Source organism: Panthera pardus, unplaced genomic scaffold (assembly GCF_024362965.1).
Source record: "Panthera pardus isolate Hobbes unplaced genomic scaffold, ASM2436296v1 HiC_scaffold_6, whole genome shotgun sequence".
NCBI classification, from domain to species: Eukaryota; Metazoa; Chordata; class Mammalia; order Carnivora; family Felidae; genus Panthera; species Panthera pardus.
Window position 1 is genome coordinate 6,992,981 of NW_026526991.1, and position 22,142 is coordinate 7,015,122.

Consider the following 22,142-nt stretch of genomic DNA (forward strand, 5'->3'; position numbering starts at 1 on the left):
GAGTAGCTCACTCAGGTGCCAGGCTTGGCCCTTCCCTCTAGCAGCTGGGGGCTGGCTGTGCCCACCGGGGCAAGGTCACACAGCCTGCAGGGGCCAAGTTCTTGTTACTGTTTTGAAATCAATACCCCTTCCATTATATGTTAACAGAGCAAAATAGCTTTGAGACAGCCAGGGGGTAGAAATTCTGATTCTATCTCTCCTCCACCAGTCGACCAACAGATGATTCCTCATCCAACAAGTGCGCATTCGACGACGCCTCTGACGTGGGAGGACCTGACACGGAAGGACACTCCAGGCCTTTCTTGTAAACCGGTCAAATCCAAGGAAAAGCCCTACACGGACCAAAGCGATGGGGACCTCCTCCTTGCCCTCCCATCCCCCACCACGCGACCGGGGCCTGTGCAAGAAACGGTGCCCTCAGGAAGGGGTGACGGACAGGTGGACGGTGTCCTGACCGCTGACCCAAGTGGCCAGTCCCTCCGCAGCTACATAGGAGGTTCCAGAAACATTGCCTGTACCTACATCACTTGGCGTTTGCCAGAAGGTGTGGAAACAGCAGTGAGCCAGGAGGCGGGCCTCCCCAGCTGGCCTGTCCTTCCCTGGGCCACTGTCTCCTCACCCGCATAATGGGGGGTTGGAGGGCGGGTTGAACCAGGGCATCTCCCTGGGTCTTGCCAATGCAGCGCCACCCAAGGGGCCTGCCCAGGTGGCAGGAAGTCCTCTGGAGGGTGGGTCCATGGGCTCTGGGGTGCAGACTGGCTTTCCCTCCAGGGTAGCGTATCCACCATTCAGGAACCACAGCAAGGGAGCCATGGCTCAGTCGGCTGAGCGTCTGACTCTTGATTTCAGCTCAACTCATGATCCCAGGGGCGTGGGATTGAGCCCTGTCCTGTGTACCTGTGTAGGGCTCCTTTTGAGCGTGGAGCCTGCTTGGGATTCATTCTCACTCTCTCTCTCTCTCTCTCTCTCTCTGTCTTCCGACCCCCTTTGCTCGTGCTGTCTCTAAAATTAAATTATCAAGAAAATTTAAAAAGAAAAATTGAAAAGAAACACTCATTTGCTGAGTTTAGGTTCAGGATCAAATACCCACACTTACCTGAAAAAACTATTCAATCGCCTCTCTCCCCGACCATGCGTGAGGCTAAGATTTTCTTCACAGACATCGCCAGAAACAACACAAGGCAGCAGGCAAGACGCAGAAGCTGCTGAGATCCCAGCCACTGCCTATTAAACCAGACGTTCAAGAGCCTTACAAAAATGCTTTAAACAATTTGGGGGGGGGCTCTGAAGAATATAATCAGTGTGTAAAAAATGTTTTAAATTTCATATAGGCAGGACTTCTTATTTTTATATGAATTAGTAAATATTTAAAGGGGTTTGTTGGGGCGCCTGGGTGGCTCAGTCGGTTGAGCGTCCGACTTCAGCTCGGGTCACGATCTCACCGTCGGTGAGTTCGAGCCCCGCGTCGGGCTCTGGGCTGATGGCTCGGAGCCTGGAGCCTGCTTCCGATTCTGTGTCTCCCCCTCTCTCTGCCCCTCCCCCGTTCATGGTCTGTCTCTCTCTGTCTCAAAAATAAATAAACGTTAAAAAATAAAATAAAATAAAATAAAGGGGTTTGTTTGTTTGCTTTTTTTTCACTTTAATTCGAATCCTTGGAAATATCAACGAGGATAGCCCATGTAAGCAAAATGTCTTGGGGTTCTCAATAGCTTTTAAGAGCACAAAGGAGTCATGAAAACAAAATCTTTGGGACCGTCTGTCCTCCACAACCACAGCGCAGTATTTCGCATCAGGAAGTTAACCCTGATGGGACCCTATCTCAGCCGCGGATCTCTGATTCCACCGAATGTTCCAAAATCTCTTTTACAGCAACTAAAACTCCTGAATGGGAAGTGGGGAGCGAGTGCTTCGTGGGGACAGAGTTTCCGTTGGGAAAGAGGAAAGGAGACAGACCGTGTTAATGTTTGCACGGCGATATGGAAGTTCATGCCGTGGAACCACACACTTAGAAATGGTAAACTTTATCTGATGAATATTTTACCCCAACAAAAAAATGACTATGTAAAAAAATAAAAAGTTTATTCAAACACAGTTGATGTCATATGTATCACCATAAAAACAGGCAAAATTACAGAGCACCTATGTGATAGATTTCATTACAAAATAATCTTGTAGTGCTAGAGAGACTCCTGCACAAAATAGCTGGGCCTTGTTAAATCTGAACATGTAGGAGGCAAAATACCAAAAGAAAAAAAAAAGGGCAATTTTTTTATACTGTCATTTAAAAAAAATTTTTTTTTTAATGTTTATTCATTTCCTGAGAGAGAGAGAGAGAGAGAGAGACAGAGTGAGCAGGGAGAGAGGGAGACACAGAATCCCAAGCAGGCTCCAGGCTCTGAGCTGTTAGCACAGAGCTCGACACGGGGCTTGAACTCACGAACCGCGAGCTCATGACCTGAGCAAGTTGGATGCTTAACCGACTGAGCCACCCAGGCGCCCCCTGTGCTGTTGTTGTTTTTATTAATAACCTCAGATGAGATCCTAAACCCCAAGAAGCTTCCAGTCTCGCGGAGATAGACTAGGAAACAGGCATGTAGGACCCAGGAAGATCCGCAGAGGCCCTGGGGCTGATGAAACACAGTGGAGAAACAGGGCCCGGGGAGAGGAGATCAGGGAGGACTTCCTGAAAGAGGTGGTGCCCTGCACAAGGAAAAGCTAGTGTGACACATCGGATTGTGAGTGGGGATGCTGGGCAGAGACGCGGGGATGTGACCCTGGCCCTCAGGGATGTGGTGAGAGGGTGGGTCAGAGCCTGGCGGCTGGTGGATAAGGGAAGTGAGAGACGAGGGCCCACGTGAAAGGGCTGTGCAGGCGGCTGGGGGAGGAGTCGGGGCCGGGAGCCTTTTGACCGGGCCACGCTGGTCTTCATTGCCTCTGACTCTGGCAGTGACCGTCCAGGGCGGCCTCAGTTCTCCCCGCGAGGAGAGGGAATCACTGAGGGGTGAGGCCGGCGCTGGAGCTCAGACCCAGCACGACCTCGGTGCCCTGAACGAAAGGGTGCTAAGGACAGGGAGCCTCTCTCAGGGTGAGCCCCGTGTCACCCACACGGCTGGCTGAATCTTCCTTTCAGGGCCCGTACCCGGCCCCGGGGGGCCCAGTGAGGATTCCACGGGGGTCCTGCCCTTTCCCCCAGTCCAGAAAGTTCCAGCTGGACCTCGGGTCCTGCCAAGAGCTGCCCCCGCCCTGCTCTGCCATGGGCCGACCTCTCAGGTTCCCTTCCGGAGGGGGCCGAAGCGACTGGGCAAGGAGGCCCAGGTCTGGGTGGGAACCGGCCTCCTGTTTCCCTCACACCCTGGTGCCCGAGTGAGGACAACCCAGCCCCGGGTTCCCGCTGTGTCGCCAGAGCATGCCCCACCCAGGAACCCCTCCATCTTATGGCAGGATCTATGACCTCCGCTGGTTCCAACAAGAAGTGCTATTTTTGGACCAAAGCAGCAAGTGACTGGGAGACCCACGGGAAGAGCGAGCTGGACGGTAGGAGGCCACAGTGAGTGTCCCCTCCGTGGGATGTGATTGGGACACGACGTGGAGCCGCCCTCCTACTCTGTGTTTGCCGAAGACAGAGGTGGGTGGCTTCCCGCTGACCTGCCTTGGCCCGGGGGGGTTCCAGCAGCAGAAAAAGGGAGCTGGTTCCCCAACCAGGCCACAGGCTCCGATGATCCCAGGCCTGGAGGTCGGTCCTGAACACATTTCCAAAGCACAGAGCACCAGCCACTGATCGTAATTCACGGCAAGCGCTCAGCCCGGATAGTCATGTGTCTGCTCCCCCCCCAGCGAGGCAGGAAAAAATGCCTCCCTCGTGGGCCCTGGCAGCTGGCTCCTGGGGCATGTCCCAGTCACAACCCCAGGCACGACTCAGAGTCCCCAGCTGGCGGGGGACGTTTGAGATCAGCCAGCCCAGCCTCTCAGTTTACAGTCAGGAACGGACGTAGGGAGGTTGTGGCTGTCCAAGGTCACAGAGCCCAGGAGGGGAGTGGTGGGCACAGTGGAAAAAGCAAGGACACGTGAGCCGGGCAGGCGGGCGCTGGGGCCAGGCCCGCGGCTCCCGGGCTGGCGGCTCAGAGCTGTGGCTCAGCCCCTCTGTGGCTGCCAACCCTGGGAGCAGGGAGCAGACCACAAGCCTGCAGGCCCACTTGAGGCCGAAGTGCCCTGTGCACAGTGGGCATGTCGTCGATGACCTCACTGGGCAGCCAAGCAAGGAGAGAGCCCGGGCACCTGACCCTCTGTCCAGGAAGGACGGCAGTGAACTGCTTTGCTCCGGATCGATGCCACTCTTAAGGTGTAACCCCTGATTAGTGACCACTGCTCCTGTGCCAGGCAAGGCAGGGATGCACCCAGCATAAGGGAGAGCCAGGTCCCCGTGCTTAACATCTGAACCAAAAGATACATAAATATCATCGATGATTGAGGCAATGGCAGGCAAGGTTATTTGGATCAATTCTCTCTCTCGAAATAAGTTTTAAAAAATGTATTAAAAAATGCTGGGGCACCTGGGTGGCTCAGTCAGTTGAGTGTCCGAGTTCGGCTCAGGTCATGATCTCACCATTTGTGAGTTCAAGCCCCGCGTCGGGCTCTGTGCTGACAGCTCGGAGCCTGGAGCCTGCTTCGGATTCTGTGTGTCTCCCTCTCTGCCCCTACCCCACTCGTGCGCTCTCTCTCTCTGTCTCTCTCTGTCTCAAAAATAAACATTAAAAAAAAATTTAAAGTGCTTACCAATTATGTTAAAAACCTCTAAAAGTGGCCAAAATACTGGCACACCTCCAGGCCAAGTTTGGCGTGGGAGGGACAGCAGGCAAGGAGAGAGGTTGCAACAGCCTTTTTGTCCCGAGGGCCTTTGCCAATCTGGACAGTTTGGGCCTTGACCTTGGTGGAGCGGGACATATGAGGACAGAAGTCAAGGTACCAGGTTTCTAATGGGAGGCTCTCCCTCGTGTGAAGCAGGGGGCCCGAAGGCCACACACACCAGAGAGTGGGAAACAAGGCGGCGTGGGGGAACTTTCTGGCAAGTCTGCAGGAGCCCAGAGACCGCCTTGCTCTCGCACGGGGAAATCAGGGGGTCGCCGGCCAGTGAAATAGGAGTCCTGTGTGGAAAGCGGCAGCCCAGTCCTGGCCACCTGCTTAGCCATACTAGATTGTGTTTTCTGGGGTGGGGGAGGGTTGTTTTAAAATTAAACTCGGCACTAGGGGCTCCTGGGTGGCTCAGTCGGTTAAGCGTCCGACTTCGGCTCAGGTCACGATCTCACGGTTCGTGAGTTCGAGCCCCGCGTCGGGCTCTGTGCTGACGGCTCGAAGCCCGGAGCCTGCTTGGGATTCTGTGTCTCCCTCTCTCTCTGCTCCTCCCCCGCTCACGCTCTGCCTCTGTCTCTCAAAAATAAATAAATATTAAAGAAATGCATGAAATTAGACTCAGCACTAACACTTTGCTCAGATGCTGCTTTTCCACGTGGAGAAATGAAGGGGTAAGTTGACGGTCCCCTCACCACCCTACCCGGGGTCTGGTTTTCCCACCAGCCATCTACAAACCCCACCCGCCAGGGTGCTGCTCTGGTGTCCTGCCCCACGCCACCGTCACCTTCTAGAAGCTGTTCCCGTGATCGCCTTCACGCACGTGTGGAATTCAGCCTTCTTTCTGCCTCCAGCCAGCTCCTTGCCCTGCACACCCCAGGCTCCCAAGCAGAGGGAACCTTTCCCTGCAGAGCTGCCCCCCCCCCACCCCGGGTTGCCTGATGGCTTGTGAGCCAGGCCCCCACGTGGGTGTAACTCCCGAGGGCTCCCAAGGCAGCCAGCCGCCCACACCCCGTTCCCTCGATTTGTCAAAGATCAAAATCAGGCCCTCACGTAGGATCGTATACTCCACGTGCAAGTCCCAACACAGCCCAGAATGTTGAAGTAAATCTGGAGGAGAGAGCTAGCCGGGCACAGAAAGACTGGAAAAATGTCAGGAGGCCTTCGCAACGTGCTCTGTGTTTACCAGTAAACACAGCCCATCTGGGCCAGCAGGCCCCGGACTTTGGGCTTTCCAAACCAACAATGTTTTAAACGGCTTTGGGGACTGACAGGGGGGCGGCTCTTGTCCTCGGCTCAGGTCGTGATCTCACGGTTCGTGAGTTCCAGCCCCGCAACGGGCCCTGCGCGGATGGTGAGGAGCCTGTTTGGGATTCTGTCTCTCCTTCTCTCTGCCCCTCCCCTGCTTGTGGTCTCTCTCTCTCTCTCTCTCTCTCTCTCAAAATAAATAAATAAACTTTAAAAAGCGGGGGTGGCATTTTCAATAACAGCACAAGAGCGTAAAGGACATACTCTCAGGGACAAAAGGGATATTTCTTTAAATTTTTTTTTTTAATCTTTATTCATTTTTGAGAGAGAGACAGAGTGAGAGCGGGGGAAGGGCAGAGAGAGAGGAAGACTCAGAATCCGAAGCAGGCTCCAGGCTCCGAGCTGTCAGCACAGAGCCCGACGCGGGGCTCGAACCCACGAACCGCGAGATCGTGACCTGAGCCGAAGTCATGACGCTCCACCGACTGAGGCACCCAGACGCCCCTAAAAAGGGCTATTTCTTTAAAGTGACTAGATGAAGCTTTACAGCAAACCCCATAATGCCCTTGCTTTGCTGCCCTGTCTTCTGCCGACCAGGAATATTTGGCAAACGTGGTCAGTCCCTGCAGAGGACTGGGGACTGTGGTCCACTTTCTCATTTTAGTGACAACCAAGGCCTAGAGATGCCCGTAGAACATCCTGGCCGTTCTCTTGCACATTTAGGGAGCCTCGTGCGTCCCGGCCCCTGTGCCGGGTGAAGAGCTGCATCGGGCCAACCCCCTGCATCGGGGAGCTCTCTCTCCGGAGGCTGGCAGCCAAAGCCGGTGGGGGAGGGGGGGGGGCCCTGCACACTACTTGGGCTCCGGTCCATGCTGCCTCGACGAGCTGGAAGGACTCAGCTGTAAAAGCCAGATACCAGGGTAGACCTGAGGGTCCCAGGAGGGAGCAAAAAAAAAAAAAAAGAAAAAAAAAAAAGGCACTCTGCCTGCTGTCGGAGAGGTTTGAGGGCCCAGGCGATGCCAGCTCACTGGGGTGGTGAGACAGGCAAGGGGAGGGGCACCTTTGTAGACAGTGCTAAACGAGACAAAAGCTACAGGGGAGGTGGGGGCAGCTTTGCCGGTGAGATGGAGGCCAAGCAGGCTTCCTGGAGGAGGTGACCCTTGGCAGAGCCCTCAGGCAGGTGGTCGCCAAATTTCGACTACTACGACTCGCCTATCAGGTCCTGTGCCTGCGCTTCCTGCACACTCCCTCCTAATTCTCACCCCAGGGCCCACGGAGATAACCATCGCTGCCCCATTTTATAGACGAGGAAGTTCGGTCCAGAGGTCAGGTGATTCGTCCAAGGTTATGGTATGAGTAAAAGGTAGAGCCAGGTTGTGACTCTAGATCTGTTAGATTCCTTTTTTTATTTTAATGTTTTAATGTTTATTTATTTTGGAGAGGTGGGGAGGGGCAGAGAGAGAGGGAGACACAGATTCCGAAGCAGGCTCCGGGCTCCCAGCTGTCGGCACAGAGCCCGACGCGGGGCTCGAACCTACAAACGGTGAGTTCTTGACCTGAGCCGAAGTCGGACGCTTCACCTCCTGAGCCCCCCAGGCGCCCGTAGATCTATTGGATTCCTAATGTCTGCTAGTTCCACGGGGGTTATCGGGGATGTCCGAGGCAGAGGCAGTGATGTGCATATATCCCTGTATTTGTAACGCATTTGTGTCCAACATCCCGTGTCTCGTGTCTGCACTCCTCCCCCTGACCCTGCCCACCCACGACAGTGTAATTCCCTACCGGACTCAGGTAATTGCGAGCCCCGTATCCGGCCGAGTGGAATATCCTCCATCAAGGAAATTCACCTATCCATCATGCTCTATGGCGAGGCTCCGACCTACTGGGTCACACGGGTCCTGAAGCTCCAAGCCCACTGCTCTAAACTGGACAAAAGACATCAGCGACCCGGCCCCCATCCTAAGGAGCTGAAGCCATCCGGGGAAGGCCTAGCGAGTGCCGCTGGGGAGGGAGAGGAGGGGGCAGCATCGCTGCCTCGGGCTTCTCAAGAACGACAGAGACAGATTGATCGGAGACAGAGACCCACGTTGAGGCGGAGCCTCTAGCAAAGCCAGCCGGTAAACGGCAGCCGGGACCGGTTCAGTAACGGCAATCGGTTAGCACGTATCATTTATTGTTTTTACAAATCTGACGGAATCGAGCCGAACTCCCCTCCCGGCCACGTCTGCGGGTCTTGGGCCATTTTCACTCTCTCCCCTTGAACGCGGCCCCTCTCTCCTGCCACGGGCTTCCGCACATGCTCTGCCACCCCACAATGCTGGGGCCGAGACTGATCCCTAATACCGTGTTCCTGCACCTGCCAGAGACTGCTGGGTTATTGGGCCAGGGGAGTGCTGGCTTCTGGACCAGACAGCCCACCTCTGGGGGTACCCTGGGGCTGGTGCAGATGGCAGAACGGATGTGGACTCTGACAGCCCGGTTCTTGCTCCCTCCTGGAGATCTCGGCCACACGATATCATTTCCGGCCCTTGGTTTCTTCATCTGTAAAACGGGGAGGAACCTAGCTGCCTCGTGGGACTGCTGTGAGTTCCATGCCTTAATGTGACAAGACTTCTTTATCTGGACCCGTGAGGCTTTGCCGTCATTACTAGGATGGCAGTCACGTACGTGCCCTCGGTCGGCCTCCCACCGAGGTCCAGCCACGGGCCACGGGGCAGCTCTGTCCCGGCCAACAGTGAACTCTCCCTTTCTCTGTCTGTGTTCCCTGCCCCCATCGATTTCCACCATCTGACCTGAGGGCAGGTTTCCAGGAGATCAGGGGCCACTGCCCTGGCTGATGACACTCCCAAGCACAAAGTCCGTCTCATCAGAGGCTTTGCAGATCAACAAAGGGCAAACAGGTGACCTGTAGAGGCCTCGGTTCCTGGAAAAGGGCTTACCTAAGCTGTAGGGCAAACAGACAGACCCTGGCCTGCACCCCCAGCCCCACTGGGGGTGCTCTCCCCCACAGGGCTTGGGGCCAGCAGTCAGGTCTCACATTCTCTCCAAACACAGGTGGCTGATAGCACCTTCTTACAAGTTCAGGGTCTAACCCACTGCCTGCATCAAGTGGCAGGAGCCTCGTCCAGCTCCCTCCCCTCCCCCCCCATGCCCCAACACCCTGATTCTCCCCCCAGAAGCCAAGGGGAGAGCCTCGACATCTCTGGTGAGATCAGGCAAGTTGGTACATCCAGGAGCGGCTCACCAGGTGTGGGTTCCACAGACCCACCTCCTAACCTCTGCAACTGGCCTATGTGACAAGGGACTTCTCTTGTGCCTTGGCCTCCCGGTTGTAATGTGGGCACAATAATAAGTTATGTCTCTGAACATCTTTAAGATTAGAAACTGTGAGTAGGAACGCTAAAACAGGGGCACCTGGGTGGCTCCGTGGTTAAGCGTCCGACTTCGGCTCAGGTCGTGATCTCACGGTCCGTGGGTTCGAGCCCCGCGTCGGGCTCTGTGCTGACAGCTCGGAGCCCGGAGCCTGCTTCGGATGCTGTGTCTCCCTCTCTCTCTGCCCCTTCCCCACTCACACTCTGTCTCTGTCTCTCAAAAATAAATCAACATTAAAAACATTAAAAAAAAAAAGCAAGAAATGCTAAAACAGCGTCAGCACCAAAGAGAAGCTGTGTACCCCCAACACTCCTAGTATTTAGTGAGGCTCCAGAGGGACTCAGGTGGGGCTCAGACACATTGGCAAGGGCATTAACGTGTCTCTGAAGATACAGATTTCTGCTCAGTCCTGCAAAGGAAGCCGTCTCCGTTCTGTTGCATGGCTCACATTCTGCGACACTGGTGGTAAGCAGAGAGGGAGGGAGAGACTTCCAAGAGCTGGGGGCTGTATCCTTTGTGACAGTTTCTCCTATGGGGGATGTGTGTGACGGGTTCTTCGTGGCAAACAGGAACCCACACCCCTGCCCCCATGCTTGGAGCTGTTTCATGGAGCTGTTTGTACCTGGGGGGAGGGAGGGAAGGGGAAGCTGTTGTTCAGAAGCGACAACTTGGTTCAAAAGTGACAACTTCGAACACAGGCACGAAAAACAGGTTTTGTCTCCCTAAAACCTTGGGAGCCCCAAGAATATAATTTCTCCATGTCTGCCAGGTGTAAACGCTACTCTGTTGAGCCCGGCTTCCTTTGTCCTCACCGGAAACGATTTTTCACCAGTTCTTTCCAGCTGCCTGGTTGAACGGGGCTTATGGCAGACCATCACAGCGGATCTGGGAAGAGAGGCCAACACCCCTGCATTTGGATTCTCGGTTTTTCACAGCCTGGGATCTGGAGCGTGTCAGGTGACGTCTTTGAACTTGGCTGTCCTCGTGAGGACATGAGCTCTGTACTTCCCTCACCGCTATATCCATGACACCCAGCGCTGTGTGGCTCCGAGCTGCGTTGGTAATAAAAGTTGGGCTTGTCGCTCTGAGAGCGGGAAGGTTATGTGGGTGTCTGCAGGGCGGGGCAAAGTTCACCACACCTAGGGGCCCATCAACACGGGTGAGTTGAAGAGACTCCTGGGAAAGGGCCAGGTACGGCCTGGGCTCCAGAGTATCTGCGTAATGCGGGGATTTGTTCAGAGCTGGGTATCCTGCCCTGCGCAGGTCCTCCTGGGCGCTCGCCGCTACAAATAGAACAGTGGCAGGAGCAGCGGGAGGGCAGGGAGGGAAGCTGGCATAGCACACATTTCGTTCCCAAGGGAGGGGTGTCCTGATGCGCTGGCACCGGGGGCTTTGTGCATTCCGTGCGTCGCCGCGCAAACAGAGCAGCTTTGCAGCTCTCTCCCCTGCTCCTCGTCATTGGCTGCCGGGCCGCGACCTCCCCCTGCGCTGGCAGAGGCCCAGCGCCTTGGCTGGGCACAAAGTCAGCCCCTCACCCCCGACGCACGGCGGGAGGGGGCACGGCTCTCCCTCAGTCCGGGTGCGGGTGCGGGTGCGGGTGCGGGGCGGGTGGTCGGGGTTGACAGCGCTTCTCCACGCTGTCCCCGCTGCCCTTCACCCTTCTCTGTCCCCCGCCCGCCGGGGCACCTCCGCCACCTGTTGACGCGTCCTCCCAGCTCGTGTTCTCTTTCTCCTTCTGTTGAATCCTGGGGTCCTCGGGACTGGTCCTTCCCCGCCCGCCCCCCTCCCACCCCGGGCACCCCGAGACTCCAGGGCGCTCGCGCCTCGGCCCGGGCCTAGACCGGCTCGGCGGCGGCGGCCAGGGCTCCCGAGGGAGGAGGAGGGGCCTCGCCAGCGTGGCCCGGGCGCCGGGCGGGAACCTCCAGGGTCCCGCGGCCTCGCGCCGGCCCCCGCCGCGACTGCGGCCCCACCCGGCGCGCGGGCCCGGACGCGCGCCTACCCCCAGGCGCACGCGCTGTCTCCCCCCCCCCCCCCCCCCGTGGCGCGGGACCCGCCCGCCCGGTGACCCCGGCCTCAGTTTCCCCACCGGGGCGGCCGCCGCCGGGCACGAGGTGGGAGTCTCCGGGGCCGCGTCCCCGCCTCCGACCCGGCGGGCAGCCAATCGGGCGCCGCCGCCAGGGGGGTGTGTCCCGCCCGGGGCAAGGCCGGGGGCCCGGGGCGGGGCGGAGCTTCCGGGGGCCACCCGCGCGAGCCGCCCTCGCAGCCGGGCCGGGGCGGGGGGCCGAGGGGCGGCGCGTGCCGCGGGGGGCGCGGCTGGCACGGGCCCGGGGAGGCGGCGCCGGGCATGGGCAGGGGACGCGGCGGCCCCACGGCGGGGGCAGCGGGCGGCGGGGGCGGAGGCGGCGGCAGCTAGCGCCCTGCCCGGCGCCGCCTCCCTCGGCGCGCTCGCCCGGCGGGACCCGCAGGCGGCGGACCGGCCCCAGGTGCTCGGGGGCGGGCGGGCACGCGCGCGCGCGCGGGGGGTCCGCGGACCGGGCCTCCCCTTCTCGGGACCCGGAGCGGCGGCGGCCAGGGGAGGGGCCGGGCCGGGCGGCGCATGCGCGGGACCCGGGGGCGCGGGCCGAGCGCGCTGGGTCCGCCGCTGGGGATCCCCGGGGCCCGGGGTGGGGGGGCCGCCCCCTGCCCGGCCTCGCTCCGAGCGCCCGGGGCCCCGGAGACGCCGTGTCCACAGGTTGTCCCGCGGGAGGGAAGGCCCCCCGGGCGGGGGCCTCGGGCGCGCCCTCCCCTCGGCGCTGTCGAGTCAGGGCGTCACCGACTGGGGGCGTCACCCGAGGCCCCCGGGGTCCCCGGGGCTGGGTAGCCGCAGGCCGGGACCCCGGGACCCCCGAGGCGGCGCGCCCGGCGGCTGCGGGCGGACGGGAGAAACTCGCCCGCGGAGCGGCTTGGAGTCGCTGCCGCACTTTGCGCCCCGGCGCAGGCGGCGCCCCGGCCGGTCGGGACGAGCCCAGGGCAGCGGCGCCGCGCCACGTTTCTCCCGAGCCCGGCCCTGCGGGGCCGGCGCGCCGCTTCCGCGCCCGGGTCTCCCCGCGTCCCGGCCGCGCGGCCCCGGGGGAGGGAGTGCGGGGGGTGCGGGCCGGAAGCCGGGCTCTGTCCCCACGCCGAGCTGGGACGGCCGACTGCGTGCCCGTGCTTTCCTCGCCTTCTTGAGAGGAGGCACGGCGTGCCCCAATGTCAGTGTCAAACGTCTCTCTAAGAAAAGTCCACGGTGGTGTAACGTCTCGGATTTGGCGGGGCGCCCCGGGCCCTTCGGGGCTGCGCGCCCGCCCCAGCCCCGGCTCCCCCCGCTCCCCTCCCCAAACCGGGGAGCCCCCCTCCTCTCCCGGGGCCGCCTGGGAAAGGGCGCGCGGGGCGGGGGGCACAGGGTTTTCCACTGCTGCCCGAGTAGGGTCACGGTGACTTTCCTCTTCCAAGGTGGTGGAGAGTTGGGGAGAATCCAGAGGACACACCGTCATCATTTCCTCCTTTACCTTCTTGCTGCCGAGGCTGCCTTGAAAGGCTCTGCCTCCCTGAAGGAACCGCTCCCGGTGACCCAGGCTCAGCACTAAGACGCTGTCATCACAGGTAAATAGAAGGTTTGATTGGCTCGTGTTTCCAGACCGACATGTTTAAGTGTTTACTTCGGGTTGCCCTACACGCTGGCCATCCGGGGGTTAATTATTACTCAGTGGTGCAAAGTTGGGGGTATGTTTTGCGCGCTTTGAAAGTAAGATAAATGTGGGCCGTGCTCAGTTGCGGGTTCTTGGGTTTGTTTCACTGGGAGTTTCATTCCCTTATAGCAGCTCGGTTCCATGTGATATGAAACCCGGAGGTGGAACTGTTAAGAAATGTTATTCCTTGACAGACTGTGCAGTGACAGGTGCTGGCGAGTACTGAACCCCAAACGTGCTGGCCCCTCGCCGTGTTCAGGCTGCTTTGAATATCAGGCAGGTAGCTTGCTGGGGTGGCGACTCCGGCCTGGAACCGTCATCACACAGGACAGGCACAGCCGGGAGCAGACACGATTCTTTCTGTGCAACTCTGAAGCAAAAGCAGGTTCACCCACGGTTGAGAAAATGTCTTTCTCTTTTCTCAGATCTTAGACATATCATAAGAGACGTCCCATAATCGTGAAATAGTTTCTACCGGCTCATGTCTGTCAGGCTCGTAAGCAGATTTTTAAACGTTGTGTGTGAGCGAGAGAGGCTGAGAGGAGAGGAAAGGCGTGTTTCTTCGATAGAAACCACTTTGTCATCGGCTTCCGTTTCATTGACTATTGGGTGAGGAGAGATCTTGCCGTGTGAAATAAATGTTTCTGCTTCATCATTTTGAATGTCCGTATACTATTCCATTGTGCTTAGGTACAGCCACTGTTTAGCCAGTCCCTTAATGTGTGTGTGTCTATATATTATGGTGTGTAATATGTATATATTATTCATTCCACAAATATTTACTGAGTAGCTGCTATGGGCTAATGCGTTCAGTATTGAGCAAAACAACCATAGATCTGCTCGCGAAGCTGATTTTTATGCCAGAATACAAAAAAGAAAGTTGGAGATTGCCCTCCTCATCCTAAAAGATGATTCTGGGGAGTCTGGAGAGAGAAACCATTTTTGCCAAAACATCTGACTGTTTGGTTGCTGGTCAACCGGTGATCTCTTTCCTGCATGCAATGAGCAAATGTGTACCTATGACAAATATTCTTTAAGTAGTCCTTAAAAATAAAAAAAAAAAATGCTGGGGTGCCTGCGTGGCTCTGTCGGCTAAAGGTCTGACTCCTGATGTCGGCTCAGGTCATGATCTCACGGTTCACGGGATCAAGCCCCGCATGGGGCTCTCTGCTGACAGCACAAAGCCTGCTTGGAATTCTCTCCTCTTCTCCCCTGTTCATGCACACGCTCTCTCTCTCTCAAAATAAATAAATAAGCATTGTAAAAAATTAATTAACTAAATGCTTCTTTGCTTAGTGCAAACACATTATAAACACACCAAATCCTCTTTTCTTCCTCTCCCACAGTCTCTTGCGCCTGAATATTCTTAAAGGTGCCTCACCTTCCAAGTGCCTGGTGATTTTGTTGAACACTTCAACTAATTTTGCTGCAGTGCAGGGAGAGGGTGTGGCCTGTGTAGTTTCTGCCTTTTCTTTTTACTAATTTTTTTTTTTAAATTTTAAGTGAAAACAATTTTTTTTTTTAACTTGAGGACCTCTCAATTTTATTTCTGTTTTTGGTGGCTTGATACCGAATCCCTCTTTCGAGTGTTCCGCAAACGTTTCAAAGAAAGGCATAGTTGCTGCGTGGGGCGTGGACGTTGGCTGCGTCTGTTACTTAAACCTGGTTATTGATGTGCAACAAGTGGGTTCACCTCCAAGGCCATGTCACGTGGCTAGGGAAACCTAGGCGATGAACTTTAATTTCCAACTTGGTATTAACACAGTTTTAAGGTAAGAAACCAAAAAGGATGTCCCAGTGGACCGTGTTTGAAAGAACCTGTTTCTTTTCCCAAGGATTTCTTTTTTATATTATTTATTTATTTATTTGGCTGGCGGGGGGGAGAGGGGTAGAGGGAGAGAGAGAGAGAGAGAGAGAGAGGGAGGGAGAATCTGAAGCAGGCTCCACGCTCAGTGTGGAGCCCCATGCGGGGCTCCATCTCATAACCGTGAGATCGTGACCTGAGCCGAAGTCAAGAGTCGTACGCTCGACCAGGCACCCCTTCCAAGCATTTCTAATGCTGACATGCCGTGACCTTCTGGAAAAGAGCACGGGCGTGCGAGTTTTCCAGCTGGTCCTACGGATAATCAGACATGACGTGGTCTGATTGTTGTTGTTCCGGGGAGGTGTGTTTGTTCTCTGCCTCTGGAGTATTTACTTACGTAACATCGTGTAGGGGTGATATTGCGACGTCTGGAAGAGGGTATACACTCCGAAAAGGGAAGAATTTACTCCCTACTAGGTCAGCCCCGTTATAATTATTTTTGTGGTGGAGCGGCGTTTGTTCTGAGCTTGTCGTGCAGTTTCCGCAAAAGTATTTGAGCATTTTGGTTGGCATCAGGTTGCTGCTGGGCACGGTGGAAATGCCTTAGCTCGTTAATCACGTTAGGTCATCAATTTGGATTCTTGCTCCTCGGCTGCTGCCTGCCAGGCCCGGGGTCTTCGTCCACCTGTCTGGACGGCTCTTGCCTCATCAGAAAATGGAATTCTTTTCCGCTTCACCTGTCGGAAGGGTTGGGACGCTCACAGGTGGTGGCTTACGGGAAGATTCTTTGTAAAGTATCGACAAGTGTGCAGAGCCCCGGAGGGGTCTTAGGAGGAATTTCTCAGTAGGTAGACGAGTCCCACATCAGTGAGAACAACCGTCACAAGCATTTTTGTGCTTTCTCTGAACGTGGCCGCGCCCTCACGTTTCTGGTGCTGATGCGTTTTGCATTGGCCTTTACTCCGCTGTACGTGGGTCGTGCAAAGGTCTGTTCCTCATCCTTGGAGGGTGAAATCCTCCCGGACGTGGGCACGACTTCGTTGGGCACCCCCCTCGGTGCTGCAGACAGCAGGCCTGCCTCCTGCCCCCCCCCTTGACGTTTTGCAGCTTTCCCCCGCCCCCCAAACTGGGATGGCCGGACCACCCTCTCTCTCCCGACGAGACGGGTGTCGCCGCACCCATGCTGGGCCGCCACGTGCTGTGTCCTCCGCATCCCTATTATAAAGCCGTAGTTGCGGTTGAAATGATTCTGCCCCCGCTCATCGCTAGGTCTGGGGTATGTCAGGTATTCGATAGACCTTTTATGAGATGGCCCGAGAGTCTAATTAAATAGAACGCGATTTCTTTCTGCAAGGTCATGGATTCAGATGCCAAACAACTGACTTATTAGGCAAGGGGTATGTTTACACCCGTGTGGGGTGGGGAGTGCTCATCTCTAAGAGGGCGGGAGTCCCTGCGGGGGGAAGAAAGGCACAGGAGGAATTGGAGAAAACCCTGGCTACCTGCCCGTGTGTTCCGGGACGCTGTGCTCACCTGCCTGCTTCTAGTTTGCTCTGTTTTCAGGGATTTGTAAGTAAAGAGGAGGGACAGTTTCGCATCTGATCTGCATGCTTCACGCTTTTGCTTAGAGACCACAAGTCAACCTTTAGGAAAGCATCACTTTGAATCGTCCAAGTTAGGAAAGCAAATGCAGGATGACTCATTGCCTCAAAGACTACGAAGCCGCATGTGAACGATTTGAAACTATAATACACTTAAGTGAATGGGACACCGTAGTTCCCTTTTTTTTTGTTGTTTGTTTTTCATTTTTACGTGTGGGGGAGGCCCCGCGTTTTCTTGCAGCCACTTGTAACTGAATAAGCCTGTGGTGATGTGATAACCACACTGAGGTGACAAATTGCCAAGCTCCAGTAAAACGGACCCAGTCATTTAGAAGTTGACCCGTGGATACATCCCGGTCTGAAATATCCTAAGACGTCAGTTGTCGGCCTTAACTGACTACTTAAACACATGCTTAACAATTAAGCAACGCGGCTCGTAAGACACGGGATTGAAGAATCTACATGCCACCAAATCTTGATGATCTGAGAGCAGGTTTTCTTCTATTACCTGTATGTTAAATGGGGCGTTTTTTGCCAGGAGAACTTTTTGAAGCATCTCAGGCAGCTTTCATCATTGGACAAGTTGACATCCGTTAGGATACCTCCACGCGGAGCACACTCCCCCCTTCTTGGAGGGTGAGGAAATTTGATAAATTCGACGGTCTCCTTTGGCTCGTTTTCCAGGACAGCATATGGCACCTGGGTCAGAGTCCTATTCACTCACTGTCCACTTACTTTCCATTTTAAGTTTATTTATTTATTTGAGAGAGAGAGACAGAGACAGAGAGAGAGAGAGAGAATCTCAAGCAGGCTCCACGCTCAGCACCAAGCCTGACGTGGGGTTCGATCCCACGACCCTGGGATCGTGATCTGAGCCGAAATCAAGAGTCAGGCACCCGACCGACTGAGCCATCCAGGCGCCCCGGGAAGACATTCTATCTTGTGGTACTTCCGAGACCAGGAAAGTAAACCTAATCCGTTCTCCTCAGGGAGGAGTCCTGGAAGGGACGGGACGAGTAGCTGAGAAACAGGTTCGGCCGTGGGAGGATGCTGACCGCACGCGCCTCGTGGGGAGCCGTGCCCTGGGAAGAAGGCTTTGGAAAAGAAGAGGTGTGAGGAGAAAGGTATTGAGTGTGTAGCAGCATCTGAAGGTAGTGTTCCTTGGGCGAAAAGACCAGTGTAAACAGGGTTAAAAGAACTCGCGTGCCAGGCCACGAGAAAAGGACACGGGCGCAGACGTTGGAGCACTGCTCCAGCGCCGAGAAAGAAGGTTCTAGATGCGGGAGGAGGGTCAAGCGAAGGGATAGGGGTCCCGGGGGAGCCGGGAAGCTCACACAGCTGGAGCCGCCGGTAGAAACCACCCCAAAGAGGAAGCTCCGACGCTGGCAAGGTCCCCGCCTCAGCGTGTGAGTCCAGGGGGGAGAGGGCGTTCAGCAGGATGTCCATACGACGAGAGGGGAAAAGGTGGTACTTTGTTTTCACCCCAGAGCCCGAAAATGATGGGCCTTCTTCTGCTCCGTTCTCTAGCTTAGATGAACCCAGCCAAGTTAGCTTTTCACATCTGGGTCAGAAATCTACATGAAGGTGAATTTTTTTTCAATTTTTTTTTTGAAAAAATTAAATTTTTAAAAAATTTTTAATTTTTTAGTGTTTATTTATTTTTGACAGAGAGAGAGAGAGAGAGACAGACAGACAGAACATGAGCGGGGGAGGGGCAGAGAGAGAGGGAGACATAGAATCCGAAGCAGGCTCCAGGATCCGAGCTGTCAGCACAAAGCCCGACAATGGGCTCGAACTCACAACCATGAGATCGTGACCTGAGCGGAAGTCGGACGCTCAACGACAGAGCCACCCAGGCGCCTCAACATGAAGGTGAATTTTTAACCACATTCAAGGACACATTCAAGGACAGCTGGTAGTCTTTCGTTTTCACAGGGGCACAGGACAGTAAAGGAGGCAGAATCTAGAAGGAAGAAGCTAAGCCAGGAAAGCAGACACATCCGTGGCTGATTCGCACACTGAGACCAGCAGAGGCAGGGGAAGCGCTCAGCCACAGTGCATTCAGAGGTGGGCTTTCCAGGTTTGCGGAAGCCACGCTCTAGAAAGTATTCCGGAAAGATCCATGGCCAGATACGGTATCGGAACTGGCACCTCCTCTGAGAACAAAGTCTCAGAGGGACAAGAGCAAGAACCAAAACTTAGAACTCAGTAAAGGAGTTGCTTTTAAGGGATGAGAAGTGAAATTCCGGCCGAGGTGTCAGCACACCATCCGCCTGTTGTTCCAAGACAGCTTCCGTCATCACGTTTGCTCACGCAGAGCTGCGTGGCCCAGGGACCCGGGAAGCAGACGCTTGCTTTCTGGTCCTGGGCTTGTGCCGTCCGCAGAGCCCCGGCGCCCCTCTCCGGGCTCCAGCAGTCAGTCTCTGCCGTTGCCTAGGGCGCCCGGCCTCGCCTCCTCCCTGGAGGCCCGTGCACTTGACCTCAGGTCCGACGTCCACCGGCCTCCGGACGTCACCCTGACCCTCCCGGGACCTCCCACCCAGACTGTCCAGCCCTTGCTCCTGGGCCAGCACACGGCCTCCCGGTGGGCCAGTGGAGACGGGACGAGGGCAGGGTCCTGCCCTGTGGCTGTCCGCCTCGCACGGGCCCATCTGGCCTGCCCCTCGGTTTCCCCAGTGACAAATGGGGTGCTTTCCATGGGTGCTTGCGGCTGGCACATAGTAAGACGTCCATAGACGTTTCTTTGCTTATGTTGACCGTCAGCCTTCACGGTGACTCACCCAGCCCTACTCACCTGCTCCCGTGGTGCATGGGAAGGCCCGGGCCTCACTCGCAGGGGCCGACATTGCTCCCGTACCCCCAGACCCTCTCACGCACCGAGGTTCCTCCTGTTGCCTGGGCTGCTCCGTTACCCCGGACCCTCAGCATCCCCCCTCGCCCCCGTGACCGCTGCCTGGAGATCTGAGCCTGAAGTTGCTTCCTCAGGGAAGCCTCTCTGAATTGCCTGCCCGGCTTGTATCCCTCTGATGTGAGCACTTCCGACGCCCGGTGCTTTTCCTCCAAAGCACGCACGCGTTACGGGTTCGCCGTCGTGGCGGCCTGATGACAGCCGCTGTCCCCGCCGGACGCGGACCCCAAAGCCCGGAGCCGTAGCTGCCTCGCTCTCCGTCAGCCCAGCGTCGCCCGGGACTGTGCTGCCGGCTCGGGCGGTGCCCCCCGAGTGAGCTGCGAGCCCCCGTGGGGCCGCTGAGATTCGCCGATGGCCCAAGCAGGTACCACCACCTTCAGGGAGCCTTCCGAGATCTTCCCCCAGACCAGATACGAGAATTTTGTCCCTCGGGTATTCAGACCCTACGGCAGTGGGAACCTCTCTGGTCTGATTCCGCCTTCACCACAGCAGCTGTTCACTGAGTACTTCAGTCATTTATTTCTAAGCCCGAGCATTTATTCAGCAAATATTTACTGAGTGCTCACCTTGTGCCAGGCAGTGTTCTACGCGCTGAGGAAGCAGTGGAAAGACAACACGCACAGTCACCCTAAGAAAGCACTGCATTTCTGGACGAGTGGGGCTCCCAGGCTAAGAGGGGAGGCAGGGCCCAGAGCAAATAATGCCAGAGTTTTAACAGTGGTCTGGATGGACGACTCGATAAATATTTGTCTTTAAAATTCAGAATACCCGGGGCACCTGGGTGGCTTAGTCAGTTAAATGTCAGACTTGATTTTGGCTCAGGTCATCATCTCCTGGTTCATGAGTTTGAGACCCATATGGGGCTCTATGCTGATAGCTCGGAGCCTGCTTGGGATTCTCTCTCTCTCTCTCTCTCTCTCTCTGTCTCTCTCTCCCTCTCCCTCTCTCCCTCCCTCTCCCTCTCCCTCTCCCTCTCCCTCTCCCTCTCCCTCTCCCTCTCCCTCTCCCTCCCTCCCTAGCTTGCTTGCTGTCTCAAAATAAATAAATAAACATTAAAACAAACATTTTTTTAATTCGGAACGTCCTTTCATTAAAGGAAGCAAGTCGAGAAAGAGGCGATTAATCGTGAACAAAAATGATCCAAGAGATTTCAGAACCCATTTTCGTTCTGGTTATTATCTTAAAGGCATTAAGTGCTCAGGTGAGATCCTTTTGACCCGCTTCGTTCTGCAGAATTTAGATCTGAGGTGAATATTAACTCTAATCGTGCATCTAATGACCTATATGCAGGAAACACTGTACGTTCAGGTGCAGGGTCTGCCTTCTCTTTGCCGCCGAACTTCCAGCAGTAAAAGCAGATAAGCCCTCTGTGCAGTGAGTCTATCTTAATCCTGTGAGCATGGTAATTGCCTCCTGAAAGGCCGACTTGACAGGACAGGAGCTGGATTGTGTGCCGTTTGCTTGACACTGTTGGGTCTGATAGCAGTGAACCAACCGGGCAAATTATTCCCTGGACGAGTGCAAGCCCCTTTCCCAGGATAATATACGATGAGTGATGTCAAGGCCTCCGAGGGCAGGCAGGCGTCTTGCTTCGTGGCTGCGGCGGTGGGGAGGGAGGTGGTGGTGTCCTGCCGGGGGCTGTCATGAGCCCTGTCACGTCAGGTGGGAGCAGACTGACTCCCCGAGGTGCCTGGGAGGTCATCCCGGCCGCCTTCCTCCGTGGGTGTGATGATGTGTTGGGCTGGCTTCCAATACCAGACTGCCCTCTTTCTGTTAGGCTCCCCCCAGATCAGACAACCGAGATGCGTTTGAAGTCAGGTGTTTTTTTTTTTAATTGTTTTTTATATTTGTTTTTTGAGAGAGAGACAGAAAGCAAGCTGGGGAGGGACAGAGAGAGAGAGGGTGGGGGAGACAGAATCTGAAGCAGGCTCCAGGCTCCAAGCTGTTGGCACAGAGCCCGACGCGGGGCTCGAACTCACCAACTGCGAGATCATGACCTGAGCCGAAGTCGGACGCTTAACTGACTGAGCCACCCAGGCACCCCTATGATTGTGTGTGTTTTGAATGTCATCTGTGGTCCCTGTTTCCTTGCTGGACACCAGCCAGAGGTGGTTCTTGGCATCTAGAGGCTTCACACATCCCTTCTCTCGTGGCCCCTTTACTGTCCAAATCGGCAACATGGGTTCAGTTGCCCTCACATCCGGAATCTCTCCGACGTCCCTTTCTGCCTCATCGCAGCCAGAGAGAGTTCTCTGCTTGTAAGGGCTCAGGAGACTCGAGTGGTCCTCCCCGAATGATCCGGGCCCATCTCCTCGGCCAGGGGTCTGTGCCTGTCTGCGTCCGTCTCCTCGAGCAGCTGTAACAAAGCACCACAGTCTGGGTGGCTTGAAACGACAGTTTATTCTCTGCAGTTCTGGGGGCAGGACGTCGGCCGTCCAGATGCCCGCGGGGCTGCTCCCCCATGAGGCTCGGGGCAGAACTTTCCTCACTTTCTCTCCTGGTGATGGCTGTCAGGCTTGGTGTGGTTTGGCTTGTAGACCCATCCCTCCAGTCTCTGCCTCTGTCACCACACGGTGGTCTCGGGGTGTGTGTGTGTGTGTCCAAATTCCCCCGTGACACCAGTCCTATTGGATCAAGGGCCCACCCCACTGCAGTGT

At 56.1% G+C, this 22,142-nt stretch overlaps 1 protein-coding gene and 2 long non-coding RNA genes across 6 annotated transcripts in view; 2 read left to right on the forward strand and 1 right to left on the reverse strand.

Moving 5' to 3' along the window:
* Positions 1–215: 215 nt before the first annotated feature.
* Positions 216–2,091, forward strand: LOC109265287 (uncharacterized). Its single transcript, XR_002079098.2, has 2 exons — positions 216–544; positions 1,870–2,091. It is a non-coding gene; the product is annotated as an uncharacterized LOC109265287 (long non-coding RNA).
* Positions 2,092–7,480: 5,389 nt separating this feature from the next.
* Positions 7,481–11,255, reverse strand: LOC109265726 (uncharacterized). 3 transcript variants are annotated; one of them, XR_008419715.1, is made up of 4 exons: positions 10,278–11,255; positions 8,886–9,680; positions 7,876–8,634; positions 7,481–7,781 (listed from the first exon to the last, which is right to left on the reverse strand). It is a non-coding gene; the product is annotated as an uncharacterized LOC109265726 (long non-coding RNA). The 3 variants fall into 3 exon arrangements; XR_008419714.1 differs by having other exon boundaries at positions 8,886–9,016; positions 9,508–11,255; XR_002079339.2 differs by having other exon boundaries at positions 8,886–11,255.
* Positions 11,256–11,783: 528 nt separating this feature from the next.
* PPARA (peroxisome proliferator activated receptor alpha) overlaps positions 11,784–22,142 on the forward strand; it is a 66,975-nt gene continuing 56,616 nt past the window's right edge. Inside the window, exons 1-2 of one of the 2 annotated variants that reach the window (XM_019447207.2) lie at positions 11,784–11,948; positions 12,937–13,086. The gene's annotated coding sequence lies outside the window, so the exon portion shown is untranslated. Of the gene's footprint in view, positions 11,949–12,072; positions 12,197–12,936; positions 13,087–22,142 lie in introns of those variants that run through there. The other variant, XM_019447206.2, reaches the window with a different exon arrangement.